The following is a 13,246-nucleotide window of genomic DNA, read 5'->3' as shown; positions in this document are numbered from 1 at the left end:
ACCCATATTTGTGCCAATGGGTGCTGGTGGTGCCTTCTGAAAATGGGAAAAATGTGTTTTGGGCCACTCTGGTGCTTCTGGCAAAATTTGTTCCATTTTTGTGGCCCTTGAGCTACACTAGTGGCCAACCCCTGCTTTAAAGGGTAATAACTTTGAAGGCTGATCCAGATTGCCGTTGCCAGCAGGGACTCAGAGAGACAGATGCCCTGTGGCTGAAAGATTAGCAGGAGTCCCAGCATGCCAGCCTTGGGCAGGGGAAGGAAAAGAGGAAGCGACCAGGGAGAGAAGGCCAGAGGGTAGATCTGATAAAGGGCCAACTCAGGGCTGTCCTCCTTCCTTCATTTATTCATTCACCAAAGATTTAATGAGCTTCTGCTGTATGTCAATCACTGTTCTAGGGGCCATTATGTCAGTTAATCTGCACTATAACCCCAAAATATAAACATTTCTCTCTATTTTACAGATGAAAAAACAGGAGCTCAGAGTACATTTCTTAATGTAGAAAAAGGAAATGTTTAAATTCTGTTCTGCCTGATTCAAACCCGTACTGCTTGTAATAAAACATGATATGAGGAAACCAAAAATGACTAGGATATAAAATATGCTCTGAAGAGACACTATTTATTGAGCATGTTTGCAGGAGAGAGGCAGTGGTCTAGGCTTTGGGGGTGCCACTCAGGCAGGGGCCCTGCCCTCCTGGAGAGGGCCAGGAGCAGTGAGGGACCGGACAGTAAACAAACAGAAAGGTGGGCTGTCAAATGCCAGCTGGTGTTAAGGGAGAAAAGTAATGCTGGGAGGGGGCATGAGAAGGGGGCAACATGATGGCCATTTAAGAAGGGGCGTCAGGAATGGCGTCTCTGAGAGGTGGAGCAGGGGAGCAGCAAGATCATGTGCGTACAGGCAGGTATTCACCAACAGCTGCTGAGTTTCGACTGTGTTTCTGACACTGCTCTTGAACCTTTCATCCATTATTTTACTTGATCAATACGACACCACGGAGAGGGAGCCATCATTATGCCCCTCTTTTTTTGATAAGGGAATTTGAGATGTGGAGAGATATGTGACTAGCCAGAGGCCACCCGTCTCATAAATGCTTTGGCAGACGTTTAAATGCAGGTCCAGGCTCTTATCTCCTGCAGACCACAGAAGCCTCTGGAGGCAGAACCTGACGCATCCGCAGAGCCGAAGTCATAGAGTCCCATCAATGTTCAGCCAGGCAGGAACCAAGGGGCAGGCGCTGAACCCAGAACGGATATTTACTCACAAAGCAGGACCAGCCAAAACTAAGAGCAAAGGGGAGTTCTTAAAAATGTGTGTGTTCTAAAACGTTTGCTGAGTAAGAGCGAGCATGGACGGAACGCCGTTGTGGAGCAGGGGCCCTCCTGGTGCTTTCATGGAGTAACTCACACAGCCAGCAGAGCTGCCCCGTGCCGGAGGTGCAGTTATTATCCTGTTCTACTATTACTGCTTTCTGGAGAGAGGGAGGTGGGAGCCAGGCCATCAGAGGCGGGAAGGTTTCAGCCGCTGCAGAGCCCGGTGAGGAACAGGAGGATGGAGGAGCACAGAGCAGGGACAACAGCCAGGGCAGACCCTGCCCAGCCGCCCCTTATGCTGCCGCTGGGGAGCCTCACTGCAAAGCAGCTGGGGGCAGCATCTGGAGAAGGAGGAGGCGGCCCCTCCGACCTGAGCCCTCTCACGGGGAGGGGGCTCAGGAAGGAAGGGGCGCCGTGACAAATGCGTGGAGTTTCTAACGTGGGCAACACAAAAGAAAAAGACACCGAAAAGAAGGTCTCCATTTTCCTATTTGGAGACCAAAAGAAATGAATACCAGGGCTCCAAGAACAGGATGAGAGTGAGAGGTTTGTGAGGAAGGAAGCCCATGCCCAGGCAGCAGAGGGAGAAGTGGGGGCTGGGGGTGGCATGGTCTTGACCCCAGGCTGCTCAGCCCTGTGGAACTCCCAGAAAGGCACTTGGCCCCATCCCCACACTCGCCCTTGTCTACAGGGAAGGGGAAAGATGCCGGCTCTGTCCCAGCTAATCCCTTGCCGCACTGAAGGGAGACATCTGCTGTGCTCCTGCTAATTTAGTGTGCGAAGCCTGGCTTGCTCTCCGGTGTAGATAACGATTCCCACTGGCTGGCAGGCAGGCTGGGGAGCCAGGGGCCCAGCCACATCCCTCCCTGGCTAGTGTGCCAGCACTCAGCGGCCCATCCTCCGCAGGCAGCTACAGCTGGCCGGGCACCCAGATGCCACAGACAAAGCAGCAGGCAGGAGGAGGGCGTGATGCTGCCGGCTTGCTCACACAGGCCCAGGGCCGCAGCCTCCTGGAGTAGCAGGACTCTGCTCCAAGTCCTCTGAGCCAGCTGTGCCCAGAGAGGAGCCAAGGGCGTAGGAGGTGTTTGGAGGAGGTGTTCTGGGCTGGGGGTGGGAAGGAGGGCGGGTCTGCCTGGATGGACGTGGTCCCTAGGTTGCTGTCCTCACCCAGATGACACTCCACAAGCAGGTTAGCAGGACTCTGTGATGTCCCTGGTAACAGACCTGCGTTGCTCCAACTGGAAAAGCATGGGTCACCACACCGGCTTCAGAACAAGTGCATGCGCCGGGGCAGGCCCACCCTATACCTCCATGTCCCACCGTCGTTTATCCTGGCCCGCAGCAGCTGCCTTATCATTCACCGGGCCTTCTCTCTGCTGTGCCCAAGAAAAGGACCGGGGCCTCACACCTGTCCTCAGCAGACCGGCAGAGAAGGAAATGCGTGCCCTCCCCCTGCACCCACATGCCGAGGGCAGCTTCGGTCACCCTCATCCTGCCCCTGTGCCCATGTCCCAAGCATCTTGTCTGTTCCTGGGTTCCCGGCTAGATGCTCCTCACCCAGCTGAAGGCAAACCCCCAAGGGGAATTTTAGTTTTCCCAGGAGCCTGAGAAGAGTCAGAAGTTAAGCTTGACAGTGGTGTCTGCCATCCTGTGGCACACAGGCAGTGTGAAATGGGTGCAGGGGGCGCTTCCCGCCTACTCCACTAATGCTTGGGGTGGGTCCTGGCTCTTTCAGTGGGTTGAGGAAGCTTGGAAATATCCAGCCGCCCACCTTCTTCTCTAGCTCAGGCAAGCTCTTCTTGCAGGCGAAGCTTTTCTTCTAGGCACCTTCTACCCACCCGTGCTCTAAAAACTTACTGGAGCCTCTTGCTCTTGCTCCTCCCCCCAGTCAGTGCCTGTTCAGACCCCAGGCCTCCTGCCTGTGTGGCGGTCAGCCAGCTCCCCAGGACTCTTTCTGGAAGTCCCCGATGTGCAGTGAGATAGCCAAGGCCTGCTGGGCCGGGCTGGGGCTGGGCCTGGGCTGGGCCCTGTCTGGAGGAGTACAGAGCCTTCTGTCTCCTTGTTGAGAGTAAGCTTTGGTGCTACGTTAACCTCACAGTCATTTTTAATAATTCCTCTCTCTATCTCCCAGAAGAGGAGCCCCACATTTCGGACTAGTGCTTTGTAAGCAAATCTCTCAGCCATGAGGCCAATACACTCCTTCATTCCTAGGATTCGAAGGGAATGGTGAGCAACTGACTACCCAGTTAATGCTTAAATCTCCCTGCAGTGTCCTAAGAAGTTGCTGTCCTCCCCAAACTGGACCACTTGTAGGAAGTCCCATTATCAGGAAACCTGGACTGTTGGTCCCTACTGCTCCCCTCTTCCCTTTCTCCCTGGGCCTGGGGAGCAACATCTAGTTCTGGACCCCGCTTTAGAAGAGGCAGCTTCCTCAGGATGGTCTGAATACTGGACTCCTAATTTCGTGAGCTCCCACTCATTGCAGAGGCTCCTAGTCCACATGTGGTCCAGGGCTATGGTGTAGGAGTAGGTGCAGGGTTCCACAGACATGGTGGGACACTGTACAAATACTCTGGTCTCCTTCCTCCAGTGCGGGGCCTCTGACTAGGCTGAGTTGCTTCGCTGCCTTAGGGAGCTGGTTATTTCTAGGGTTGCTGTGCTCCCTACCAAAAGTCACTCTTGGGCCCCTCTACCTGTTGAAGTGAACGGTCTGTTCTGATGAGGTGTGAAGGCACACAACCCCACAGAAGGGCTCTTCTGCCCAGGGGAGGGTGGAGTCATGTTAAAGGCATGTGGGGTTCCCAGAGTCCTCATCTTTGCTATGGGTAAAGGATTCGGGGTGAGGAAGATTAAAGAGGAAAACTGCTTTCCAAATAGTATCTCCAAGTTGGAGAACCTTTATTCTGTTCACTGTATCTTTCCCCCCTCACCCTAGATGGAACCCCAGAATCTCTCTCTCTCTCTCTCTCCCTTCCTTCCTCTCCTGGACCCAGTCTGGAGTGGAAGGGACAGAGCCTTCCAGTGCTCTGCTAGATGCTTCCTGAAAACAGGCCCGGTCGCAGCCCACAAAGAGTTTACACCCTTACAGGAGGAAAGGGCAATATTTTATAATCTTACATACTGTGGTTAGAGAAACACAGACTTTGAGAAAGGAGAGAGAGTAGGATCAGCAATTATATAGGAGGGGTGGGTTGAGAAATGGGAAGGCTCGCTTAGGACAAATTACCTGGATAAGATGCACTCTGAGGTGGTGATTACTAAGCTAGTTCTTTGCACACTGCTCCTCTTCTCTCTCTTTATCTTGGCCAGAACCCTGAGGACATCACACCTCTTATTTGTTATCTACACCAAACTTCCTTTGTACATTCATTGAGGCAGGGGTATGATGTTGGCTGAGGTTAGCTAGAAAGTGAGGGTTCCCTAGTGGCTCTTCTGGACTTGTCAAGTCCCAAAGGAGAATACTAGGTTTCTTTCCTTGTTGGTCAAAAAGCCTTAGCAGTAGCTCCTGAGTCTCTGTGTTTAGACCTCAAGTTCTGGAAGGGTGGATCCCAGGGGCCTTCTGGAATGCTGGCCGTGATGTAGACTCTCCTTGGGAAATGACACCATGCTGGGCAACCATCTGATTCTCTAGGGACACTGAGTGCCTGAGGAGATGCTTACTTTGGCCTAGGAGCATGGATGGAGAGCTGATACCAATACAGAGGAGGCTGGAGTGGGGCTGGAGTGTCAGGTACAACAAAACCAGGAGCAGTGGTGACCAGCTTCCAAGGAGACTGGCAGAGGGCCTTGTGTCCAAGAATAGATCAGAAGCTAAGGAACCAACAACCTAGGTCAGTCCCAATATCATCTTCAACTAACACATGATTTGTGTTGTTATGAGCCAATTAACAAGTATTTTGTGGATATCTACTAGATACCAAGCACTTTAGAAAAAAGGACTAAACAAAAAGTGTAAACCTCGACTTGGGGACTAAGGAAATAGGATTGGAATTCTGTCCTCAGTTTCAGATTGATAATCTGAGCCCCAGAGATATACTCCAGTCACTTGCCTAGACATCTCTATTATGGGGTATATATTCTCCCTTACCAAACGTGAATGTCCAATGCCAAATCCATCCAGCAGTGCTGCTTCCCCTCCACCCCTGCCAAATCTGTCCCTTTTATGGCATCTGACATCTTTCTGCCTACAATGATCTTTTACTCTCTTCTTCCCATGTCCAACTGTTCTTCAGGACAACTCAGATCAGTTCTTTTATTTTATTTTTTAAATTTTTTATTAAGGTATGATTGATATACACTCTTATGAAGGTTTCACATGAAAAAGCAATGTGGTTACTACATTTACCCATATTATCAAGTCCCCACCCATACCCCAATGCAGTCACTGTCCATCAGTGTAGTAAGATGCCACAGATTCACTGTTTGCCTTCTCTGTGTTACACTGTTTTTCCCGTGATCCCCCACACCATGGGTACTATACATAATACCCCCCAATCCCCTTCTCCCTCCCTCCCTAGCCACCCTCCCACACCCCTCCCCCTTTCGTAACCACTAGTTCCTTCTTGGAGTCCCTGAGTCTGCTGCTATTTTGTTCCTTCAGTTTTGCTTTGTTGTTATACTCCACAAACAAAGGAAATCATTTGGCACTTGTCTTTCTCTGCCTGGCTTATTTCACTGAGCATAATATCCTCCAGCTCCATCCATGTTGTTGCAAATGGTAGGATTTGTTTCTTTCTTATGACTGAATAGTATTCCATTGTGTATAAGTACCATTTCTTCTTTATCCATTCATCAGATCTGGTCTTTATGTATGAAATGTCTGGGTACCATAGAGCACGGCATAGCTGGCTAGGCTGTCTCCTGAACCCCCGTTCTCTAAGCCCAGATGAAAAGCCATGTAAAGACCTCCCATGTGAAGTCTCTCCTAGTCCATCCCCGGAAGAAGGGCCCTTCTCTCCTTTGGGCTCCCTGAACCTCTCTTTTAGCTCTTTCTGCATTCCTTCCCCTTTCAAATGCACATCTCGGTGTCTCTGTATCTCTGAAATACTCATACTTTCCAATACATTCACTAACTTCACACCCACCAGAAACAATTCTGCCATCCTGACTTTCTGCTTTTCTGTACTGACTAGTGCCTTCTGTGGGCTTCTCATTTGACGGTAATGGATTCCAGTTTCCCTGTAGATGTCACCTCGGCTCTCAGTTACTGTATGTAATTTATTGAAACACCCTGTGAAATTGTGTGTGCACATCTTAGTGATGAGAGAAGGCAACGTGGTGGTTCACAAAGACGATGACTCTAGAGTCAAATAGATATGCATTTAATTTATGTTCTGCACTTACTAGAGGTGTTACACTGATCAAGCCACTTAGCTTTTTTGAGCCTCAGTTTCTCCACTTAATAAATAGGAGGGTGATGTTTACTTTGAGAGCTTCACACTGTGTTCTCCTTGACCTCCAAGTCTGCACATTCTGTGCCTTCTGCTTAACCCACGCCCCCATTCTTTGCTCAGATAACTTCTCATTCTTAAGGCCTCAGCTTGGATGCCACATTCCTTAGGACGTACATAGATCACATTGGCTGGTCCCCACAGATCACAGTGGCTGTTTTTCTACATGCTCATTTGTTGCATTGCATTTGCTCCTTCCCAGCACTTATCCCCTGAACTGAATTCTTGCCTCTCCTTCCCCCCCTTGAGAGACTGGAAACTCCATAAGGACAGGATCAAGATTTGTTAGCCGTTACATCCCATCTTTGTCCTGCTCCATTTACTTTGATCCAAATAAAGTCAAAAAAAGTAAGCCACATTAGAATTCAATAAGGAATTCATAATTCTGAAACTCTGAAGAAAATCTCAACAGCTTAATGATTGCTTATTAGCTGAGTGCATTGCCAAAACTCAGCTCATCAAATTGCTGGCTTCTTCCTAGCACTGTGTTAGGCACTAGACGTTGATTTAGTTTTGGTACAGCAATCAAATGATGTGTCTTTGAACCAATGTTAGAGTCCAGTAGTCTCCAACTACATGAGATTTACAGCCAGCTTTGTATATGTGAAACTACCTTAATCACCAAGTGAATTAGTTTTCTTAGAGGATTGTCATCAGTAATAGCAATTTCCACAGTTTGTTAGGCCCAAAGCTGTAAATAATTTATTTAAAAAACTCAGCCACATATAAATTTATTATAATAATCTAGACACTTTATTGTAAACAAAAATTGTGATAGCTATGGTGCTATCTTCTATTTATTTCAGATGCTGTTGCTTCTGAAGTGTACATTTATTGTATATAATTATTAAGAGCATAAGCTCCAGGGTCAGATGGCCTGTGTTCCAACCCTACTCCTGCTATTTACTAGCTGTGTGATCTTGGGCAAGTCATTCCATCCCTCTGTGCTTCTGTTTCCTGGTCTACAAAACAGCTTGAATAGAGCTTCTACTTTGTAAGGATATTGTGTGGATTAAATGAGCTAATACACGTAAGGATTTATAACAGTGCCTGACACCTGCTGAATATTCTATACGTTAACTACCATTTGCTGGAGTGACTCAATAAGAAATGTGTTTGTGTATGATCACCTTTACATTCCCTGCCAACTGTGCGGTGCTATGACTCTACATCATTCCAGTCCCTCAGCATTTCTATTCAGTAGGGAGGGGGCAGCATTATCCACATTTTACAGACAGTGAAATTGAGCCATAAAGAGGCAGAATGCCCAGTAAGCAAGTGGCAGTATGAAACTAGAACTCAACTTTGTAGATGTAAGTATGAGGACTCTTTCTAGGAGGCTGTAAACTTAAAAAAGAGTGTAAGACATCCCTTAGGAGCCTGTGAGCAGCGACCCCTTGCTGGCCCTTCTCTGCTGCAGGCCTCCATGAATGCTCGACAAGGTCACTTCTCTCTCCATCTCTGAGATGATCTCAGGCCATGGCTTCCCAAATATTTTCTTCCCAACTTAAAAAAAAATCATATTATGGTATCAGATGAGGTTCTGGTTAGATACGCTCCTTGGTTTCCTATCTTTCCTGTGTTTCTAAGCACCCCATTGCTGGGTTGTCCTGGGCATGGACTTAGCTCACCTGGATGCAGACCCTGACTCTTTGGAGGGTGTATTCTGCTGAGTCAGGACATTACACTACTTGGGAACCTGACAACTGATCTTCTAAAACATTCTCTCCCCAACCACTTCCCCCACTTTACTTCATCTGCAACTGTGGGGAAGGGACCTGCCAAAGCTCTTGTCCTCCCCCTCTTCGTCCCCCTGCCCCTCTCTTCCTGTCTGGGTTGGCCAGAAGGAAGACTGGCTGTACAGGACCCCGACTGTGCAGAAGCAACCCCCAAGAGTTTGTGGACACAGGGAGTGTTTCTGTGTCCGAATTGGGACTGTCCAAGGATGTAGGATGCTTTTCTTTTCTGTCCACTAGGGGGCTGCCTGTGGGGGGATGGAAAAAACGGAGGCTTAAAAAAAAATTATGCTGCTAAAATTTCAGCAAGAGGGGAAAAGAGAGAGCGCGTGAGAGACAGCAAAGCAGCCCCAGGCTTCCTCCTCTCTTTCACGTCAGAGGCAGGAACCGACTGTGCTAACGCTGTTGACTCAACACGCAGAGACGGAGAAAGGAGCAGACACAGTGAGAGGAGAGGGGCTCCCCCTGACCCAAGGAATTATCACTAGTGGAGTAAAGCCACCTGACTTTTTGATCTTATTTCGGTTGCCTCCTTTTCTCCTTCCACTCCAGCCCTGCCAGCTGGGGTTTCATTTCTTCCGTGGAGCCTCTTCTCTTCCTCCCAGAAAAGGAGGAAGGGATAAGAAGGGAGAGAGGTGGGTTCTCTAGGTGAGCGCAGTAGCTGGCTCCAGCCCGCACAGACAAGAATCCTCTTCGCAGGAAGCTTCTCTCACTCCCCTGCCGCCCACCCCCAGTCCGGGTAAGTCCAGCGTCCTTGCTCCTTCGATTTCCTTGCTAGCGAGATTTCAGCACCACGGAGAGCTATGAGATGCATGCTGGTTCCTGTGTCTCTGTGTTCTTGCAAGGCGTTTGGCACTAAGGTTACATCTTTCTCTCTACTGCCAGTCGAGCCGGGTTCTGCGTAGGGAAAAGAAAGGCGCAAAACTATGTCTACCGAATTAAAGGGGGATGTGGAACCCTGGCCTTTTGGTTGTGCGTGTGTGCATGTGTGTATGTATGTGTTGTGTGTGTGCTGTTGCATAAGACAGGTGAGGTCTGAGCTAAATCGCCACAGGGTTTCTGCCTGTCTCTGTGTAGGGCTGTTCTTTTCTATGTAGATAAGAGGGAGGGTTTGGGGAATTAATCGTGCACCTTCTTTAACTCTTTCCCAACAAGTCATCCATGGAAGAAAAGTGTTGCAAAGGAAGCCTGGGGTGTTGGGAGTGGAGGTAGAGTTAAAAGTTATGCTCCTCTGAGAAAGCTTTGAAGAGGTGGTTTTAAAATGTCAAGTTCCCCAGGATTCTCTAGGTCCTTGCTGTGGAGAAAGCCCAACCTGACCTTTTACTTTCTCTCCTAGTGTGATCTGTGGCAAGTGGGCAGGGACAACAAGTGAGAACCAGGCTGGGTTTGGTTTCGGGGGCTGAGGTCCCACTAAGATCATGGTGGGAGGAGAGGGTCAGTGTCTTGAGTTTTAAAGAGGTTGACTGATGTGGATTATATTATATTTGCAAGGATGCAGGAAGTGCCCTCCACTCTTCTGTCATCCTTGACTCTGTGTGGTTGGAAAGAGGACAACGTCTGTCCTGCCTGGTTTTTGTTTTTTGTTTTTGCCAGTGAAAGACAGCTCAGAAGAAAGGTTTGTCTCCTCAGGTATAGAGAAGCAGACGTGATCCTAGACTGGTCCTAACCAAAGGCCTTGAAGTAGTGCTGTCCTCCAGCCCTGAGAGGCTCTACAAACAGGCTTTCCATCACTTCAGACTTCATTGCGACTTCTTTTTGCAAAGCACTGCTCTGTCTTCTCTGTTTCCTGCTTCTCTGAGATACATTCAGTCAGTTCCCCAAATCTGCCTAGGTTTTGCCTGGGAGACACTATCTACCTGCCACCTCTCCCTGCTCAGCCTTGCCTGCAGCTGCTCGGGTGGGGCTGTGCAACAGGTGGTGTTGGGGACTCCCTTTAATCACCCAAAGTCTCCATGAAGCCAGTGTCCCAAGGGGGATTTTAAAGATGCTTCTGGTATGAGTAAACTTTGCCTTGAATGGGCCCCTAACTATTTAAGGTTCTAGCCACTTTGTTCAAGAAGACAGAATCGGGGTGGGGAGGGGTACGTTTCATTCCTTCCAACCCCCAATGAACTCTGACATGATGACTTTCTGTCTTGCTTTTTAATTCAGCATCCTGGGCCCCTCCTCCAAGCTGAGCAGATACTCTGCCTCTGGTTGGAAAGCCTTCTGGGTGATAGCCACAGTCCTGAGTGAAATGGCACCACTTTTTACTTCTTTAACTATGCTTGCCATTGGACCCTCAGAAACCTCAGCATCTCCCTAGAATGGCACAAAGTAGAATGAAGTGAGGAAAAGAGTGAAGTCAGAGGTTTAATGGTAGGGAAAAAAGACTGAAATAGATAAAAAGGATCAGAAGCCAACCTTGACTCATTCATATATCAACTTGCCCAATCCCTCCCATCCTTGAAATCTCCCAGTTTGAGCATGAGTGTGAATAGATTTCCACATGACATGTCCCTGAAGGTTAAAAAAAAATTCATGCCCTGCAATGGACCCTGTCTAAAGCCACCATTTATTACTGAAGTCACCATACTTAGTGGTCATTATTTCATTAATGCCCTTAAATTCTCTCTGAAAAAACTGCTCAGTGTCATTGCTGGCCCATTTAATAAATGGGGAGACATAGACATTTAAAGTGCTAGGCTAGAGGGTAGCAAAAGTGGAAACAGAACTTCTGATTTCTTAATATTTCATACCTGTGCAATTCAGAAATGCTCATGTGCAGGAGAGCAGGGATGGATTTCTCCCCTGTGGACAGTTTTGCAACCAAAGCCTTTTAGTGACCTCAGTGTAGAGCAGTGGCTTCTCCCTGGTGAAGCATGAGAATAGCTAGGAGTCTCAAGGTATTGCTGGCCTTGGGTTCTCAGCCAAGAAGATGGACAGGAGCCAGGTGAAGAGGTCTCTGGACTTCCTGTGAAGAAAGCCCCCCCAGCTGGTGGCCTGTAAGCTGAACTGATGTCATGCAACTGAGTGCCACACTCCCCTTGCCCCAGAAATCCTGATGGAAGGCACCTCTCTGGTGCACACCGTCATGGATGTCTTGATCTTTCGTGCTCGATGACTTTTCTCTCCTCTGAGCCTTTTGTCTCCTGGGAGCACTTCCATGGAGTTCTCTGTGGTTCAGAATGTGGGAAGGATGACTGAGGAGCAGGAGAAGGTTGAGCTCAGAGCACCTACAGAAACCCTAGGAAAGGAGTGGGAGACTGGGCATAAACCTACCCTACATACAAAACTTGTGTCCTGGCAGCCTATCCCTCGCATCAGGCAGCATTTTGGAGGGAAACCCACTGCGTTTTCTTATCCAGCCCGCATTCATGAAGCGGGGAGACTCTACTGGGCTGCCTCCGAGATTTGGGGAGATGAGAGATGTGGAGAAAGGTCAGAGGAAGGGGAAGGTCAGAATACGGCCTTATTCTCCACAGTCATCTTTTACCTGGATATCGTCACTGTAACTTTTTAAAAAAATTCCAGGTATAGTTAGTTTACATATAAAAAATATACTAATCTTAAGTACTCAGATTAATAGGTTTTGACAGTTGTTGTACTTACCTAGCTACTACCCCAAACAAAATGCACTGAAGTTCCCTTGTGCCTCTTTCTAATCAGTCCTTCCCTCCCCCAATGCCGTCACTTTCTAACTTCTATCACCAAAGCTTCCACTGCTACATTTGTAGTGGAAATATATTGCTTAATGTGTTACTTACTAGATGTATCATGTAGACCCTAGACTTGTAAGAGAACATGTCAGAGTCTGAAGATACTGGGTGGGTGGCTGGGGAAGAGGGGTGCATTCTTCATCTAAGTTTATGGTCATGGTGTTGAAAATTCAAGCAGTCATTTCAAATATGTATGTGTAGGAGCTGCAATGAAATCCACATAGGAACTCCTGCAGGTCCCTATCTCTGAGCTTCCTGAGTTATTTGATGGTATAGTACATGGAGATGATATTGAAATTTCTATTAAAAACTTGGAATTTAGCCACTTGGTGGCTGGGCATGAGTCATCCCATCTGGGCTCCAGGAGGTTGGGATGAGAAAAGAGTACCCATGTGAGCTTATTAGGGGAAGAGAGAGGAGTTCACTGCGAGAGTGACACGAGCTTCATCTCTGTCTACCAAGGTCATGGCTGTTCCTCCTGACTCTAGAGTGGCTTTAGAATCAGAAGACACTTTGCGGAGACTCACATACCATCATATCATCAGAGTTCCATCCAGGGATGGCTCCATTCATCCTGCTCCCAAACCTGGTTGTATGCCAGGATAGGGAGTCTCTCTTCTATTTTATCATGGAGAAGCAATGGAGTTGTAAAGTTTTGATGACTTTGGTGGGAAATATATATATTCACACACCCCCTACATCACTAGTCCTGACACCTTGATTGTCCGATTTCTCCCATTCAGAATCCATAAATGCTCTATGTTCAGGGACTGTTGGATAGAGTTAGGACATTTTCTGCATAATTTGTGTATGTGGTTGTCATCTAAAAAAATCACAATTTCTAGCAGATCAGTTAGTCAGAGTTTTCAGCAGTCCCCCAAAATAGGCCATAGAGCTGTTTACATGCTTAGTGGGTAAACATGTTCTTTGCCTTTACTCAGACTTTCCTAAGCACCTTCTTTCCAGGCTGTCCCTTTCTGAGGTTGCTGGCTTCAAAGAGTGCACCCAGTCAGCTCATTTATGGGAACACTCCTTTCTGAGGCAGCTCT

General features: G+C 48.1%; 1 protein-coding gene across 3 annotated transcripts in view; it reads left to right on the top strand.

Annotated features, from left to right (window-relative positions):
- The first annotated feature begins 8,816 nt into the window (after nucleotides 1-8,816).
- TNR (tenascin R) overlaps nucleotides 8,817-13,246 on the top strand; it is a 383,067-nt gene continuing 378,637 nt past the window's right edge. For all 3 annotated transcript variants that reach the window (XM_037013699.2, XM_037013698.2, XM_037013700.2), the window contains exon 1: nucleotides 8,817-9,238. The gene's annotated coding sequence lies outside the window, so the exon portion shown is untranslated. The remainder of the gene's footprint in view (nucleotides 9,239-13,246) is intronic.

Source organism: Manis javanica, chromosome 11, assembly GCF_040802235.1.
Source record: "Manis javanica isolate MJ-LG chromosome 11, MJ_LKY, whole genome shotgun sequence".
Classification (NCBI taxonomy): domain Eukaryota; kingdom Metazoa; phylum Chordata; class Mammalia; order Pholidota; family Manidae; genus Manis; species Manis javanica.
Note: the sequence above shows the minus strand (reverse complement) of the source record. Positions and strands in the feature narration are given on the sequence as shown.